Source organism: Lissotriton vulgaris, chromosome 2_1, assembly GCF_964263255.1.
Source record: "Lissotriton vulgaris chromosome 2_1, aLisVul1.2, whole genome shotgun sequence".
NCBI classification, from domain to species: domain Eukaryota; kingdom Metazoa; phylum Chordata; class Amphibia; order Caudata; family Salamandridae; genus Lissotriton; species Lissotriton vulgaris.
In genome coordinates, this window is record NC_141687.1 from 859418563 (window position 1) to 859437546 (window position 18984).

Sequence of the window (18984 nt, forward strand, 5' to 3'; positions counted from 1 at the left end):
CTAGTTTATCCACAACAGGTAATCCCGGACACGATAGTACACATAAGATGTGTCCACAGTGACGTGAAGCCTTACCCCATGGCCCAACTAACCCTCCATCCCGTTGGTAGGCCTCCATGCACGGTGAGGGTGGGAACAGTAGAGTCACTATCTGGGGATTTATTCATTGGGGTAGACATTGCGGACTTCCTGGCCTTATTCCAAGCAGGGGTGAAAAAAACAGAGAATGAAAGAAACCCCCCGTTCAGCACTAATAACCTCAGAACCATGGTCACTGGCCCGCAACTTTAGATTCACCCAGGCCAATGATTCTTCTCTATTTAATGCTTGGGAAATGGCCCACGTGGCCCAGACAACCCCCTCCAACTCATATCCAAGGTTTATAATAGAGAACGATTTGCTGTATAGAGAAGGGAGGGCCAACGAGTCTCGCCAACTTTTTTTGGCCATGCATATATAAAGAGTCCAATGAGTATTGTAGAACTTGAGATATGCCAAAAACGAAACCTCTACAAACCCCCGGACGTTGCCTCCAACCCCACCCCATCACAGGGAACGCCTTTGCGAGGGTTGGTATGGACATTATTGGGTCTCTTCCCCGTACATCAAAGGGAAACATCTATGAAATCGTGATAGTAGATTACACCACTCGCTTCCCAGAGGCCTTCACCCTTCGAGCTCCCACCACTAAGAACATCGCGGAGAAGCTGTTGAAATTATTCTCGAGGGTCGGATTCCCCAAGGAAATATTGACCGATCAGGGGACACCCTTCGTGTCTCGCCTCATGAAAGAAGTCTCTAAAAAATTGGGTCTACACCACATACGCAAATCGGCTTACCATCCACAGACCGATGGCCTAGTGGAACGATATGATCGAACTCTAAAAACCACGCTTAAGAAGATGTTATCAGTAGAAAACAAAGACTGAGGTCCACTACTGCCCTTGGCCCTTAATGTACTGAGAGCCCAGGTCCAGAATAGCCTGGGTTACTCAGCATTCGAGTTGTTATATGGATGGCAGCCCCGGAGCCTACTTGAAATAACAAAAGAAGCTAGGGAAAGAGAGGATGAGAAGGAACAAAGAACACTAATTGAGTACACGCAGCAGCTGAAGAATAAACCAGGGAAATTGAGGGACCTGGCTTATTCCAATTTTGGAAAAAAACAACAGCGACAAAAGAGATACTATGATCGCGGAAAGAAGTGGAGGACTTCGTCAGTAGGAAACTGGGCCCTAGTACTGCTCCCGTCATCTACAAAAAAATTTCAGAGTGAATGGCTCGGACCATACCCAGTCACCGAGACCCTGGGTAATTCAACATATAGGATACAAATATCGCCATCCCGACAGCAATGCTTCCATATAAAATTACTTAGGAAATGGCTAGGTCCCCTTCCTAAGATTTCGCAATGCGCTCTCCCCATAGCTTCGAACACCTCTACTCTAGAACATCTCCCACTAAATGAAGACCTCCCTGTTGAAATGAAGAAGCAGTTGCTCTAAACTCTCGACCATTTTCAAAAATGTTTTCAGATACCCCAGGGAGAACAAACCTAATAGAGCATAAAATTGAAACCAAAAAGGGGAAACATATCAAACAGAGGCCCTACAGAATACCGGCCGCAAGACAACAAGATGTAAAATGGGAAATACAGGAGATGCTCCGTTTTGGACTAATACGTCCATCCAGGAGCCAATGGTCATCGCCGATGGTTATGGTACCAAAACCAGACGGATCGACCAGGTTTTGTATGGATTTCTGAGCCCTAAAAGCCATATCCTCCTTCGACGCATACCCCAAACCAGGGGTGGAGGAGTTGATTGAACGAACAGGAGAGGCCCGTTTCATCACCACGCTCTATCTAACCAAGGGATATTGGCAGGTGCCATTGAGGGAAGAAGACAAATGCAAGACAGCCTTTGCCACTGACGACGGATTATTTGTAATCAAAGTCCTACCGTTTGGCCTCCATGGGGCGCCGGCGACATTCCAACGACTCATGAACGATGTTCTTCATCCATATACCGCCTATTGCTCTGTATATTTAGATGACATAGTTATATTCAGAAAAAATGGTTGGAACATCTAGAACACCTCAAGACAATCCTATCAGCATTGCGAGTGGCGGGACTGCACATCAATTCGAGGAAATCAAGAGCAGCTTTCGCCAAGATTAAGTACCTAGGCTTCATGTTAGGAGAAGGGGTGATAGCCCCCAAAACGAAAAAATCAAGGCAATAGTAAACACCCCCTTCCCAACATCCAAAAGAGACTTGCAAGCCTTCTTGGGGCTAATAGGCTATTACAGAAGGTTCCTAAATAATTTTGCAGACATGGCTTGCCCCTTCACCGGCCTACAGAAAAAGGAAACAAAACCCTCACACATCCAAAATCCTACAGAGAAGGGTGTACAGGCATTTCAGAACCTTTAAATAGCCATCACCCCCAACTTCAATAAACCATTTTCTCTCCCCATTGACGCCTCAAACACAGGACTATGAGCAGTCTTATCACAGTTAGGCGATGTTGGACTAGAACACCCCATCATGTTCATCAGTAGGAAACTGCACCCAAGGGAAGTTAGATACACCACCGTAGAGAGGGAGTGCCTCGCCATATGATGGGCGGTTGAGTAACTCAAATACCACTTAAAAGGTCAGCACTTTGTTCTCTATACCGACCACGCCCCACTACAGTGGATGTATAAAAACAAAGCCCAAAATCCCAGGGTCCTCAGGTAGTTCCTATTCTTACAACCCTTTTCCTTTGACATACGACACAAAAAGGGTAGGGAAAATTGTAATGTAGATTATTTATCTAAGAGGAGGCCTGCTTAACAGCAGTGTGGGTGCAACGTTCCAACGTGCAGTCGAGCCCTTCCATGGCGATGACACCCTCAAACTAAATAATGCGAGCATTTTTTAACTGGTCAGAAGAATCACAGCCACCGGAGAGGCACAGATGACTCCCAGATGAACCATACCTTGAACTGCAGTATAACAACAACAGTTATTTATATGGTTATGTACGGTCTGATTACGATCGGTATCCTCATACTTGAGTACTACTGAGGAAATGCTGAGTCAAAAGAGATTCGCTAATGGGGAACTACAGCGCCTGCGTAGGTACCTCTTGTACATCACCTACAATGACACTAAACAGACCACAAGCATCCCACATGCACTGCATAGCACCTTTTTGCATAACACATGGTATCAACAAATGATGACCTTTGGATCCCAAGTATCTGCCAGGTCGTTATGTCTGCTCATTGATCCCACATGCTGTAAGTGCAGATAGACTTTACTTGTCCCCAGAAGTAGCCCGAAAAAAAGCAAAATGACTCATTCACCTCTGCCTATACAAAATAAGAGCCAAGATCCAACAAGATAGAATGGCAGAGGGTAGTTGTAAACATAACCCAATACAACACCAACCCAACAGCGCTATACATCCTCACAGAACCCACTGAATCATATCATAGTCATAAATCATATCATAGCCAGAATCATATCTTGGAATGTCAATGGAGTGTCAAAGAAGCAGAAGTACAGGGGACTGATTAGATGGCTAACTTCTTTTTCCCCACAAGTTTTATTCCTTCAGGAGACCCACCTTAAAACAAACCCCCCAAAACATTTTATTCCTAATCATTACTCAAAGGCACATTTCGCTTCAGCTGAGCTGGCAGTTAAGGGGGTAGCTGTGTACCTAGGTAAGGAGATAGAATGGCTGGTTTCCCAAGTTATCAGGGACCCTAAAGGTAGATGGAGCTGGCTTACGTTCAGTGTAAATGACAATCACATGAATTTGGTAAATTATTATCTGCCAGATTCATGAAAACCATATTCTGCGAATTCTAAATTGCGATTAATACCGAATCGCAATTTAGAATTCGATTAATGGGATTCATGTAAATCTGTGATAAAAATTAGCGATTCGCATTCGGCCGCAAAAGCCAATAGCGAATAATCTGAAATCGCAGAAAAAACGCAAAATCGGTCAAATCCCGTTTTGAAATTGCGATCTCGCTATTAGCGAGATCGCAAATTGCGATCTCGCTAATAGCGAGATCGCAAAAACGGGAAGTCGCATTTCGAGCACTGTGATGACATCAGAACCAGGAAGTAGGCAGTTCCCTCCCTCATTCTAAATACAGAGGCAGAATATGAAGCAGCACTGCTCAGAGCTCCACTCCAACCACCTCCAGTGTTTGCATTTGGATACTGCAGACTGCAGCTATGTCACAGGAAGCAGCAGGGCCCAGTGACACAGGGAGAAAGAGCAAAATCAAATTCTCCGAACAGGAGCTGGAATATCTCATCGATGGAGTCTGTAAAGACCATGATAGACTTTTTGGCAAGGACTCCAGGAGGGTGCCAGAGGCCGAGAAACGGCGCCTGTGGTTGCGCATCCGCGCCAAAGGGAACTCTGTAGGATTCACACAGAGATCTATTGATGATCTCAAAAAGAGGTGGTACTACCTCCGAGGTCGTGCCAAGGAGAGGGTGGCTGAGAGGCTGGGTTAGCGCCTTTCAACAGGAGGGGGAGAGCCTACAGTCCCTCCCAACACCCCATTGTAGGATCGTGTGGAGGACACATTGCAACCTGAGGCATGCGTGGGGGTAACCCGGCTGGACTCATCCCAACCCACCCAAGACAGTCCCCTAACAATGGCCATGACCCTATAGCTACCCATAGTAAAGCCCAGACATGCAGCCCATGCACACCAGAACATCCCTATAGCATTGTGGGACATGTAGTCTGACCACAATGAACAAAATGTCCCATGCAGCCAGACATGTCCTAATGTAGTCAATGAATCAGCCAGTCAGGGAATGGTTGCCATCATGCATGTAGCAACCTCACATGTGAAAGATACATGTAATTAATCAACGTCCACTTTCCATCACAGGTGGCGCTGATAACAGCAGCAGCGACAGTGAGGGGCTGCAAATTGATGACACACATGAGGATCCTGAGGGTGAGGAAGATACACCCACACAACCAGATCCATCTGGCCAAGCACCAGTGCCAGCAGGTGTGCCACCACCTGCAACGCCAGCTACAACAGGCGCACCACCATCCTCAGCTGTGAGACCCATGCCAGTGGCATCGTCAACACCAGCAGCTGCAAGACCAGCGACACAACGCACACCTACTGTGCCCACCCAGCCCACAGGCAGGACAGGGAGCGGCGCCAAAGAACACCACGCACCGGCAGGAGGGGGATGACCATGCGTGTGCCAGGGCTCTCAATAGAGCGCGGCATGCTGCGCGTGCACCAGTTCCAGGCCCGACACCTAGCAGCTATACACCTGCAGCTGCACAATACAGGCAGGAATGTTGCCCATCTGTCCAACAGGATGGACCGGATGTGCACAGCTATGGAGGCAAACACTGCGGCCATGGTTAGCCAGCGAAACCTCACCCGCCGCCACCGCCGCCAGCTCCTCACAATCCTCTCGGTGTACACGCGCTCCAATTATGTAATTGGAAACACCACTTCCCAGTTGTCCCGTAGGTCTTTGGCCATGCAACTCCAGATGGTCCAATGCTGTCAGGACGTGGCACGGGCACTGGAGCAGGTAACCACTGCTGTTCAGGCTCAGCAGCCAACTGGCCATGGCCATGCTGGAGGGGCTGACACAAGTGAGGGGACCTCTAGTCACAGCAGCCTGTCTTTGTCACAGGTTAGAGTTCCACGCCGCAGTAGCAGGCCCACTGCGGCATCACCTGCTCAGCCGGAGAAAGAGGTCGAGAGGCGACTGGGAGCTTCGCGCCGGAGGCGCCAATGACATTAATGTACATAGGGCAGGGACATGATGCTGACATAAGCATGCCCACTACAAAAACTTGAGTGGTATGACGCAATACTCCTCAAATGTTACTGTTTGAAATAATGCCATATTATTGTGCAACTAACAATAATATTTATTCAACAATACTACATCAGACTCATGTCATTATTTCCATTGTCATGCATGAGTGAAGTGTTGGGTGAGGGGAGTGGGTGCGCTAAAAACAGTTCAATGTGATTTGGTTGCGCCGTCTGTGTCCTTCAGCAGGATTTTCCCCGCGTGCAAGACGTGCATGCGCAGGTGGGCAGTGGCCCCCATCCGACTCACTGCCAGATATCTCTACAGGTATCTGGCGCTTGGTAGCAATGTTGTGTAGTATTGCACACACGGCCACAATGCGGCAGCAGACCTCAGGCTCGTATTTGATGGCCCCACCAGTCTTGTGAAGTATGCGGAATCTGCTCTTCAGAAGGCCAAATGTCCTCTCAATGCAATTTCTTGTCCGTATGTGTGCTGCATTGTAACGCCGTTGCAGGGTTGAGGTATGGGGTGAGGAGGTACTCACGGAGAGCGTAGCCACTGTCACCTGAATGAGAGGAGCAGAGGGTGAGTGCCTGTGCTGCGCAGCTACATCATCACAGTGTAACATTGCGGGGCAAGTGTACTTACCGAGTAGGTGTCCTAAACCAAAGTCTCCCCTGGTCAGTCGTATGTGGAGGCCGCTGTGCCGGAATATGAAGGAATCACGTGTGCTCCCCGGGTACTGTGCCACTATGTCCGTGATGTATGTCTTAGCATTGCACACCATCTGGATGTTGAGGGAGTGGTAGGACTTGCGGTTGCGGTACATGTATTCCGTTTGTGCTGGTGGGCAGATGTGGACGTGGGTACAGTCAATGCATCCCATTACATGTGGAAATTGTGCAACGTTGTAAAATTGATGCTTCGTCACATCCAAGTCCTGTTGGCTGGTGGGGAATGAGATGTGGTGGTGTAGCCGGGTCAGCATTGCATCCAGGAAACTCCTTAGGCAGCGGGACATGGTGGGCTGGGATATCCCCCCTGCAACTGCAACTATCCCCTGGAAGCTTCCGGAGGCCAGAAGATGCAGGCTGCACAATACCTGGACATGTGTGGGCACAGCATTGGTCCTCCTTCTTGGGTGCTGCATCAGGGGGTCTAGGTCCTGGATTAGATTGATGATCATTGGGCCATTCAGGCGGTACTTAGCGTATATTTGCTCCCTGGTTTAGCCCAGAAGGGTGGCCCGCTGGCGGAATATCCGCTCCTGGATTCTACGTCATGTAGAGTCCTGGCATTGTGAGAGTCCTGATGCTGCAGCTGCATCTCCTTAAGTGTGTTTGGTCAGGCCTGCACCTGTTGCTAATTAGAAAACGTTTTTTTCAAATACTTTTTTTTTCCTTACTGGTTACCACCTGGTTTGGGTTCTCCTTAAATTGCGCGTCTCAAAATGCGATTTTCGTGTTTTCCGCAGTTTGCGATTTATCATGAATTGTGATTGCGATTTATTTGTGATTTCGCAGTTTTATTCGCAGAATCAATTGTTTCTCGCAAATTCTGAATCGCTAATGGGCTTCTTCCAGGATTCTGCGAAAGTAATTGCGATATCGCAAAAAGTTATTTGCGAATTCGCAATTTTTGGATTTCCACTGTCTTGAATTCCTTTTCATCAAATTGCGATCGCAATTGCTTTTTTCGCAGCTATTGCGATCACAATTTGGCTTCATGAATCTAGCTGTATGCTCCAATTTCAGATGACCCAGACACAATCAGCTAGATCAATAATATGGCTATGGAAGTACTAAGCCCAATACTTCTAGGGGGAGATTTTAATTTTATCCAGAACTTAGTCTTGGATACATCTTATAAAAAAAAAACACTAATAAAATTGAAAACAAAAAAGGTGATAAACATAATGAAACAGGACTACCAATTGATAATGGGCTTTTTATGCAGTTTTAATACAGCTTCCCGTATTGACTATTTCTTCATTTCTTGCTCCTTAAAATGTGTTGGCTCAGATATTTGGGCAAACTCTTTCGCGGTTCACTCTTTGGTTACCATTGAAGTGGAGTTTGTGCTAAGGAAAAGAGAGAGGTCCAGGTGGCAGGTGGATCATAAATTTCTTGCTCATCAGGAGTGGTTAAAAGGTATGATAACATTTAATGGGGAATTATTTCAGTTGAATAAAGGCATAGCATCATAGTTTGCAATTTGGGAAGCTTTTAAGGCAACTGTCTGGGGGCAGGTACTTGCTTTTATGGTTCAACAATCTGAAAATCTTGCCGAACGTATAGAATAGAATAGAATAGAAGCCATTTATAAAGCGCCAGGTTACTCAAAAACAGAGTGTCCCCGCGCTGAAAACTGCAATAAGAGCTCAGAGGAATGGACACAGGTAGATCAAAACAGGGCAAGGGAAGAAAAAGTAATTAGGTGCGAGGGAATAGGAAAGTTTTCAGATTTAGTATAGCTAACCTCCAATAGGCAGTCAAAATTGCTCTACAGAAGAGGAAGCTCCAAGGGGCCTACGCTTTTAAAAGATACTCAGCTAGTAGGTAAAGCTAAACACTTATTGGGGGAATATTTTATTCTAGAGGAGATCATTAGCTCAAGGGGTTTCCAAAAGGGGGTTTATGAGGAGAGCCAGCTGATTGGTAAATTTCTTGCCTGGTCAACGTGGGATAAATATGATGCAGCACTAGTTACCGAGTTACAGAAGCCAGGGACTGGGGTAATGGTTTGTGATAGAGACAAAGTGTCAAAAGGTTTGTTACAACATTATAAACTTTTAAACGAAAGTAAATGCTCGGAATCTCTTGAAAGTATATCTCAATACTTTCATTTCATTAGCTTGCCACAGCTGGGAAATGCCCAGATAGAGATATGTTATGTTGTTATGTTAATTTAGGTTATAATGCGCACAGATACCCAACAAGGGTTTCCCAGCACAAGCCAAGAGAAACTCGAAAATCATCTGAAAATTAGCAGTGTTGATTAAAAAAATTAAAAAAACAAGTTTTTAATTGTTTACAAAAGTTGGGGAGCAGCTTCTCCCTCCACATCGCATCAGGTAAGAAATTCCACATAGTGGGCCCCAGCAGAGAGAAGGAGGGACCTCCCATTCTTGACAGCTTAATCCTGGGAATCACAAAAAGCTCCTCCGAAGAAGAGCGAAGTAGTCACGAAGGATAGTAATGGAGAACCAGATCTTGTAAGTATTTAGGAGCAGAACCAATCTTAATTCTGTACATATAACACAGGGCTTTACATTTTATGCGATGTTCTACTTTAAACTAATGCAGTTCTCTCAGAGCGTTACCCGTGTTGGACATTCTGGGAAGTCCACATAGCAATCTGGCTGCAGAAATGTGCACCACCTGAAGCTTACGCAATTCATCTCTGTTAGACCCCAAAAAAAAGAACTTTGCCGTAATCCAGGCAAGATGTTACAAGTGCCTGGACTACCGCCCTTTTGGTGTCTATAGGGAGCATCCAGATTATTTTTTTTAACCATTTTAAGATGGTAAAACAGGTGGCTGCAATTTGTACTGCCTGTTGTTTCATTGACAATTTATTGTCAATAATAAAGCCTAGATTCCGGACCTGAGAGGAAGGCGTAGGTAAAGGTCCCATTTCATCTGGCCAATGTTGAGGGCTCCAATGTTCATATTTTTTTCCAAAGATTAGCACTTCTGTCTTATCCCCGTTTAACTTGAGCAAATTGAGCTGCATCCATGCTGCCATGTTGCCCCAGCCCACTTGCAGAGTAGAGGGGCCCTGTTTCTTATCAGCCGATAAAGAAAAGATGATTTGAGTATAATGGTGGTGAACATACAGTGGTTTAGCTAGGCACTTTGCTTCCCATGGTGGTCCCTGCCTTTGCCGCCTCGCGACGGGCGGTAAAGCCCCCCCCTTCGCTACTCCACTGTGGACATATGCCGAGTGAGAAGGCTTGTGGCAACGATGGTCTTCCGACAGATGTTTTTAAGGCATTTGCTGATGAGCTTACACCCTTTTTGATGGAGCTTTTTAATTTCATAAGGGAAGGAGTGGAGGTTCCTTTTGTTTTTAAGGAATCAATGGTTGTTAGTTTTTTAAAGAAAGGGGTAAAAATCCAAGAGATGTCAACTCATATCGACCGATTTGTTTATTGAACAGAGATTACAAGCTTCTAGTGAAAATATGGGCAAACAGTTTCACTCCGGCAGCCCAATAGATTATACATAATGACGAAAGGGTATGTGGCTGGTAGGGTGATGTAAGTTAATACAGGCTTTTTAGTGCATGCACTAGTTTATTTTGAGGTAAACCAGACGCCTGCAGTCATAAAGATGGTTGATGCAGAGAAAGAATTAGACCTGGTAAATTGGGATGCCCTCTTCTATGATCTAACAAGGTTAGGTTTTCCTTCTCAATTCAATGTAATGCTCTGGAAGTTATATAAAAGGGCTCAAGAAAGGTTTTGGTAAACTGTAATCTAGCATGGGTGATCGATATACATAGGGGAATGTGCCAGGGGTTTCCTCCGTCCCTAGTTTTATTTACATTTTTATAGAAGTGGCAGTGAGGATGAGGGAGGATGAGGGGATAGAGTAGTAGGGACGTCAACATTTTAATTACTTGAGTCCGATAATATTCTAAACCTTAGACCAGAAGAGCAGGTCTTCCAAAAGCTGTCAGGAGAGTTCAAGCTGTTCCAAATGATCCGTGGACATGAAATCAATCATAGTAAAACAGAACTGCTCTTATTTAATACCTCTGTAAGTAATTTCCCCTATTCTCTTCAGCAGCAGGCTCATTCTTTCAACCCGATACGATATTTAGGGATACATGTAACAAACCGCTATTCCCAGCCCTACTAATTAAATGAAGTGGGTAAAATGAAGAAGATTAAGGATTTATTGGACAAATGGACATTTCTTCCTCTTACACTAATAGGGAGGGTAGTCCTTATCAAAATGTCAATTTTACCCTTGTTGATATTTCTTTTTTCAAATATTCCTTAAAAATTAGCAAGGCCTATTTTAAAGAACTAGAGGCACTCTTCCAGTGCTTTGTTTGCAACCAGAAAAGCCTTGAGGGTCAAACTCTCAGTACTTCAACTAGACATAGGTCAGGGTGGGCTTACATTACCTCAGATGAGTACCTATATTGAAGCATCTATTATGGATATATTAGCAAGATCAATTGATGCTAACGGGACAGTAGATTTTTTTTTAGAAAAAATAGTCCAGAAGGCAGGATCTCAGCTCCTGATCTTTAAGAAAACGGCAAAACTCCCAAAAAAACAAGATATAAAATTGTGCAGGAATTTGGTGCGCGACTTTAAGCATTCTACATATCAAAACGTATATCAGCAGGCTATGAGTACATGGTGCTAAATGAATGTAAATATGTAGACCTAATAATACCATACAGTCATTTAAGATTTTGGAATTCAAACAGTTTTAAAGAATTAGGACACTTCTTGGTGAGGGGTAAATATATCACCTGCCAAGATCTCTATGCTAGGTGTGGTGAGCAATGTAAGCATTTTTTTCTATAGTATCACCAGTAAATTCCGTTTTTGAAAAAATGACCTGATTCTAGCTTAAATCCTCACCTGGCAACATCTGCTCTGCATAGGTCAAAACACAGGGGATTGGTAACTGATATAGATTCGTATTAAACCTAGGAAGTAGTCACCAAGTGAAAAGTCTGATAGAAAAAAACTGCATGTCGACACAATGCACATTCTTAGAGGCAGAGTGGCAGTCGATATCACTATTAGGCCATAAGGTGTTGAGAGCAGCAACTTTTAAGAGTTTGTCCTTTGTATCCCCCTGGATGGAATACTACACTCCAAAGTATCCAGCTGTGGAGGATCATTGGCTTTGCTGCCAGCAACAGGGAATAGTAGGTGGTTGGTTGCACATATTTTTTACTGCCAAAGGGTTGCACTGTTTTTTTTGCCCTTAGCCTTAGTTTCCAGACTAGGATAGATCCAGAGGCCAGAGTTGCACACTTTGGTACTTTACGTCAGTGGTAGAGCATCGTGATAGATAAAGGGGGTCAGGTGTTGATTGTGATAGCCTCTTTAAATTCCTCGCTCATTGATCCTCCAGAACTCGAAGACATCTAGAGTACCAACACCAACATATCAAGAGTGGCATAATAAAATAATTTGAATGGAAAAGCTTGAGGAAGCATATGCAAAGATGGAGGTATGAAAACATATTTAACGCCTCGTGGCAGTTTCTGGAGGCAAAAGAAAATGCAAGAGGAAGGGGGTAGTAATTAAAGGTACAACTGCACTTTCAGTGAGGGAAGGTGCAGTACATGTACTATGTAATATATTTTCATTTATTCTGATGGCAGCTATATTAAGATTATGAATGCACGGTCGCACTTTGTGTGTGGGCTGTTGTTTGAATTGGTACCACACAAATCCCATATGGGCTCGGTAGTGGATGGCTGCTATTGCATCTGTATCTTAGGCACAATTGCACTTTTTCTTTGTTGACTACTGTAATACGAGTATCTTACAAAAAGATGGCTTAGTTGTACTTTAGGGAGCTGCCCCTCATTTCTCCCTATTTTTGTAGCTACAAATTATTTTTCGGTTGTTATTTAAGGGCAAGGGACTAGCGAGACAGAAAATGTAGCTTGGCATGAAGGCACTTTATTGTTATATGTACGATATGGGTGCTTTAAATGACTGGCCATTTCTGAATGATGTTTGATCCCAGTTGTTGTAATCGATGAGTATGACATTTACAGCTATTGATTTATGGTGTATGTTACTGAATTGCCTTCTCTGTCATTGATTGATCTATGATCTATGAATCTGCTCAATAAAATAGAATTAAAAAAAAAGTATACCATAAAATCATACATCCCTAAATCCCACCGTAACTATAGAGAACACAAACATGAACAAGGAACACATTTAGTTTTTATTTTCTGTACAAACCAGAATTGGGACATATATGTTCTTCTTAAAGTGAAACTTTTACCTGGGATCTCTCTGGGCACGGCCTAATTGTTTTACACGATTGCACAAAGAAAATTAAGATTGTTAAAAACACATAATTGGAGTAGGTCAGGCAAAGCTTTCAGGTTGCTACAGAGGCGGCGGCGCCTCTCGACGAAGTGATTTATTACAGATAAAAAATGCTTGTGCTGAAACAGCTTCGAGGCTTTCTGTTGCTTTGCATGTGCAGGAAATAGCAACAAGGTTTAAATATTTCCAAACCAGATGTAATTATTCTTCTCCCACACCACCAAGACGGGAGACACAAATATATTGAGCAGCTGGACAACCCCATTTCTCTTTGGGGGTCTGTAGGAATCCTTCCAAGCTTTCCCTGAAAGGCAAGCATCAGTGAAAGGGAAGTAGATGATTCGAGAAATGGTGTGTACTGGCATGGACAGTGTGAGATAGTGGATTCATCCAGATTGTCTAACTTTACCAGGACATCTGTAGGTACACCCTGCAGCGGCCCGTGCAGGTAAGTGGGGTGGCGCGGTAGGGCTGGGTGTGGGGGGATTTCGACAGACGACCACGTGGGAAAATGAAATAAATAATACATTTTCCCTCAGCGTCGTCTCTCGAAATCATCCCCCACTCGGCTCCACTGCCCCACTGATCTTACCTGCACGGACCCCTTTCTACATGGAATCCACAATATCGAGGTGCCGTGACATCAAACACCAGACATCAGTTTAATGTCAAACTCTTACCACAAACGTTTCCTTCAAATCATGTATTCACTAGTCTCTGCTTCTAAACCATGGACAGAAGTAAATATACACTAGGAAACCTCTCTAAGTGAATCACTGCGTACGTCTGGACAAAAAATGTGGAGTTCCTTTGTGATTGCACTGGACTCCACCACACATTGAAATCGTGCACTGGCTTACACCACATTCATGAGTACTGGCCTAGTAAAATACATTGCTCCTTGCTTTGTATTATCCCATAGTGTTTTAGCCAGCTAGGAGGCAGATGGGTTTCACAAAGAGCCCCCATCGTGGTATTGTGAGTGGTGGGCTTTTCACTTACCTCCTCCTGGGAGGCACCCCTAAGATATTTACTTTCTCAAAGATCAATAGTTGTGAGATTGGTAGTCTTCATCCTCTGGTGTGGACTTGGTGTCAATGACGGTGACTTTCAGCATGTGTATACCGGCCTTTACAGTTCTGTGAATGGCTTAATGACATGCTCGAGTATGTTGGCATCTGTTATTCCTGCTGAATATTATAGGAGTCGATTTTTTTTTACTTATCTATTTGAATTGCACAAACCGGTGATCTTAATGATCTAGCATCTCAATGCACCTCTGGTACTGACTTCGTGCAAAGCACAGTCTGATATGTTGACGATTGGTGTGAGATCACCCCCAAAATAGTCTTTCATGTCAATGCACATATGTACAATTAAGTACCGTTACATCTTATATATACAAAAACTAGGTCAATACATTTTCAATTATCTTTAGATGCAGTACATCTCAAGTTCTGTTAGTGCAGCTAGTACTTATTGTACTGTTAATGAAAACGGACCTGAACAGCAAGGCAAATCTCATAATGAATCATAGGTAGTATATTTCTGTGGTTTCATAAGTGTTCAACAAATCAAAGATGAAGTTTGGCATGTTGCAGTAGAAAATAAAAAACTACGTTCAAACACAAGACTAACATTCCCATTGCATTCAGGTCCAGGAACCAAGCAGTGCATGTTATCCTTTTTATGCAATGCATTTTTGCCCGCCAAACTGTTGCATTATAACAATGATGTTGCAAGGAAATCCTGGGTAATCAGCATTGTTTACCATCTTGACCTTTGGTTATGGGCCTTCATTCTCTGCTATGCATCTTTTTCTCTGTCCAAAGTCAGTGCATCTGTTCCCCTCAGACACTCACTCCCATAAGTAATTGCTGGGATGAGTTTCGCTTGCCAAACTTGTACCAGTGGGATAAGGCTAGGGCCGTCCGTTTTCTGTTTGATCGATTTTACAGCTACCGCGATCGTGTTGCCTCTTCTTTTTGTAAATTGAAAGTCCCCTTATTATCCATGATCACACCTAGATCCTTATATCGGTCAACTATTTCGATTGGAGAATCTGCCATATACCAGTGGTATTTAGAGGTTTCCTTCTTTAGATGTATCCTCATAACCTTTGTTTTGTCATGATTAATGGTTAATCCGTTAGATATTAAATATCGACTAGGTGTGTCCAATAAGTGTTGGAGACCGATGGGGGTCTGGCTGACCAGTACGAGATCGTCTGCGTACAAGAGGTTAGAAAGTGAAAGCCCTCCCAGCCTTGGCAGATGAGAATTGCAGATATCCAGTTCTGACGAAAGGTCAGATATAAATAAGTTGAAGAGCGTAGGTGACAGGACGCACCCCTGTTTAAGCCCCATGGTTGTTGGAATTTTCCTGGACAGGTACTTTCCGTTCCCTAGCTTTACTTGGACCCAAGTATTTGTATGAAGGAGTATTAACTGGTTTAGGAGAGCAGATGGTATTTTCATTTCCTTGAGTTTGTGCCAGAGTTTGATTCAATCGATTTTGTCAAAGGCTGACGAATAGTCGATACAGCACATGAATAGAGGAAGTTTTGCTATCTTAGCCCTGTCTATCAGTAAGGATAATGCAAGAATGTTAGTAGTTTCCCCATGCCCTTGCAGAAGCCTGCTTGATTGATTGGTATAATTGATTGATTTTCGGCCCAGGCAGTGACGTCGTCCAGAAGGAGGCCAGCATAATATTTCGTCTCGATGTCAATTAAGGCCACAAGCATATAACTCTTTGCTAAGTTCTTGTCCCCTTTCTTGTGTATTGGGGATATTATTGAAATTTAGAAATTGTTTCTCCTGACGGACTGGGAAAATGCTTGTCATTGAAGCTGGGAGAGCACTTACCCTATTCACTGCTCCCAAAGTTTTGGTTAGGTGCTCCCAGGATGCTATCATATTTTCGATTACGTCTGTCTTTTCCCGTTGCTCCCTGTCACAAGGAGGCGGAATGGGTGAATGGAGGTTCCCCTCCCATAGAGTAGTGGGTTGCTGACTCTGATATCCCCCCCTCTCTCCTACCTAACCAGAACGAGTGGAGCGCGAACAGGCAACCCCTATGGCCCACGCTTGAGGAGGAAAATAGGGGACGGCTCCTTAAATTGGGCGTATGAGGAAGATGAAGACACGCCTCAGAATGACGTCCGCATAGTAGGATTGACCAAGAGGGAGGAAGACGAGACAACGGCGTGTGACATCAACCTGGAGGAGTTTGGAGCGACCATTTAGGGCTCGATGCCGAAGCATATAGGTTCAGGAAAGAGAAAGGGATACAGGGAGAGAACCCAAAGACCTTATTCTTTCGTTTGAAATCGGTAGCCGACAAGTGGCTGAGACCAGAAAGTAGTAGCAAAGAGGACATTATGAACAGCATATATTTAGAACAATTTATGGAGGCCCTCCCGTACGCGACCCAACGGTGGCTAAAGCAACATTCAGGATTTACACATGCCCAAGCCAAAGAAAGGGCCCAACCTCGAACTCTTTTATGGGATGGTGACAAAACTTCAAAATTAAACCCTGCCCCGAAACAAGATAAGAGGACTAACATAGGGGCGGAACCACCAAAGCTCGGACCTCTTCGCACAGAACTTCCACCTATGAAGGGTCCGCAGTGTTTTGAATGCGGAGATTGGGGCCACAGCGCCTGCCTGTGCCCCTGCAGAAAAGCGGTGGAAGAACCAATGGAGGTGGGATACATACCAAATGCGTGTTGTATACCGCCGAGATGGGGCCTCATTCTACGTACGTGTTAAAGTTAATTGTAATTGCATACAGGCATTGCTAGATTCTGGGTGTAGGCAGTCTGTTATACAAAAGAGACTAGGTCATCCACAACAGGTAATCCCGGACACGATAGTACACATAAGATGCGTTCACGGTGACGTGAAGCCTTACCCCATGGCCCAACTAACCCTCCATCCCGTTGGTAGACCTCCATACACGGTGAGGGTAGGAATAGTAGACTCACTACCTGAGGATTTATTCATTGGGGTAGACATTCCGGACTTCCTGTCCTTATTCCAAGCAGGGGTGAAAGAAACATAGAATGAAAAGAAAACCCCCCGTTCAGCACTAATAACCTCAGAACCATGGTCACTGGCCCGCAACTTTAGATTTGCCCAGGCCAATGATTCTTCTCTATTTAATGCCTGGGAAATGGCCCACGTGGCCCAGACAACCCCCGCCAACTCATATCCAAGGTTTATAATAGAGAACGATTTGCTGTATAGAGAAGGGAGGGCCAACGAGTCTCGCCAACTCCTAGTACCCAAGGTCTACGGTCTACAGAGAACAGATTCTCTTCTATGCTCATACCCATCTTTCAGGGCCTGAGAAAACCACACAGAATACACTTAAATACTTTTTTTGGCCAGGCATATATAAAGAGTCCAATGAGTATTGTAGAACTTGAGAGATATGCCAAAAAAGAAACCTCTACAAACCCCCGGACGTCGCCCTCCAACCCCACCCCATCATTGGGAACCCCTTCGTGAGGGTTGGTATGGACATTATTGGGTCTCTTCCCCGTACATCAAAGGGAAACACCTATGAACTCGGGATAGTAGATTACACCACTCGCTTCCCAGAGGCCTTCACCCTTCGAGCTCCCACCACTAAGAACATCGCAGAGAAGCTGTTGAAATTATTCTCGAGGGTCGGATTCCCCAAGGAAATATTGACCGATCAGGGGACCCCCTTTGTGTCTCGCCTCATGAAAGAAGTCTCTAAAAAACTGGGTCTACACCACATACGCAAATCGGCTTACCATCCACAGACCAATGGCCTAGAGGAATGATATAATCGCACTCTAAAAACCACGCTTAAGAAGATGTTATCAGTGGAAAACAAAGCTTGGGATCGACTACTGCCTTTGGCCCTTAATGTACTGAGAGCCGAGGTCCAGAGTAGCCTGGGTTACTCCACATTCGAGTTGTTATATGGAAGGCAGCACCGGAACCTACTTGAAATAACAAAAGAAGCTTGGGAAAGAGAGGACGAGAACGAACAAAGAACACTAATTGAGTACACGCAGCAGCTGAAGAATAAACTAGGGAAATTGAGAGACCAGGCTTATTCCAATTTGGAAAAAAAACAACAGCGACAAAAGAGATACTATGATCGCGGAAAGAAGTGGAGGAGTTTGTCAGTAGGAGACTGGGCCCTAGTACTACTCCCGTCATCTACAAAAAAAATTCAGAGTGAATGGCTCGGACCATACCCCGTCACCGAGACCCTGGGTAATTCAACATATAGGATACAAATATCGCCATCCCGACAGCAATGCTTTCATGTAAATCTACTTAGGAAATGGCTAGGTCCCCTTCCTAAGATTTCGCAATGCACTCTCCCCATAGCTTCGAACACCTCTACTCTAGAACATATCCCACTAAATGAAGACCTACCTGTTGAAATGAAGAAGTAGTTGCTCTAAACTCTCGACCATTTTCAAAAATGTTTTCAGATACCCCAGGGAGAACCAACCTAATAGAGCATAAAATTGAAACCGAAAAGGGGAAACATATCAAACAGAGGCCCTACAGAATACCGGCCGCAAGACAACAAGAAGTAAAACGGGAAATACAGGAGATGCTCCGTTTAGGAGTAATACATCCATCCAGGAGCTAATGGTCATCGCCGATAGTTATGGTACCAAAACCAGTCGGATCGACCAGGTTTTGTATGGAGTTCTGAGACCTAAAAGCCATATCCTCCTTCCACGCATACCCCAAACCAGGGGTGGATGATTTGATTGAACGAACAGGAGAGGCCCGTTTCATCACCACGCTCGATCTAACCAAGGGCTATTGGCAGGTGCCGTTGAGGGAAGAAGACAAATGCAAGACAGCCTTTGCCACTGACGACGGATTATTTGTATTCAACGTCCTACCGTTTGGCCTCCATGGGGCGCCGGCGACATTCCAAAGACTCATGAACGATGTTCTCCAACCATATAGCGCCTATTGCTCTGTATATTTAGATGACATAGTCATATTCGAAAAAATGGTCGGAACATCTAGAACACCTCAAGACAATCCTATCAGTATTGGGAGCGGCGGGACTGCACATCAATTCGAGGAAATCAAGAGCAGCT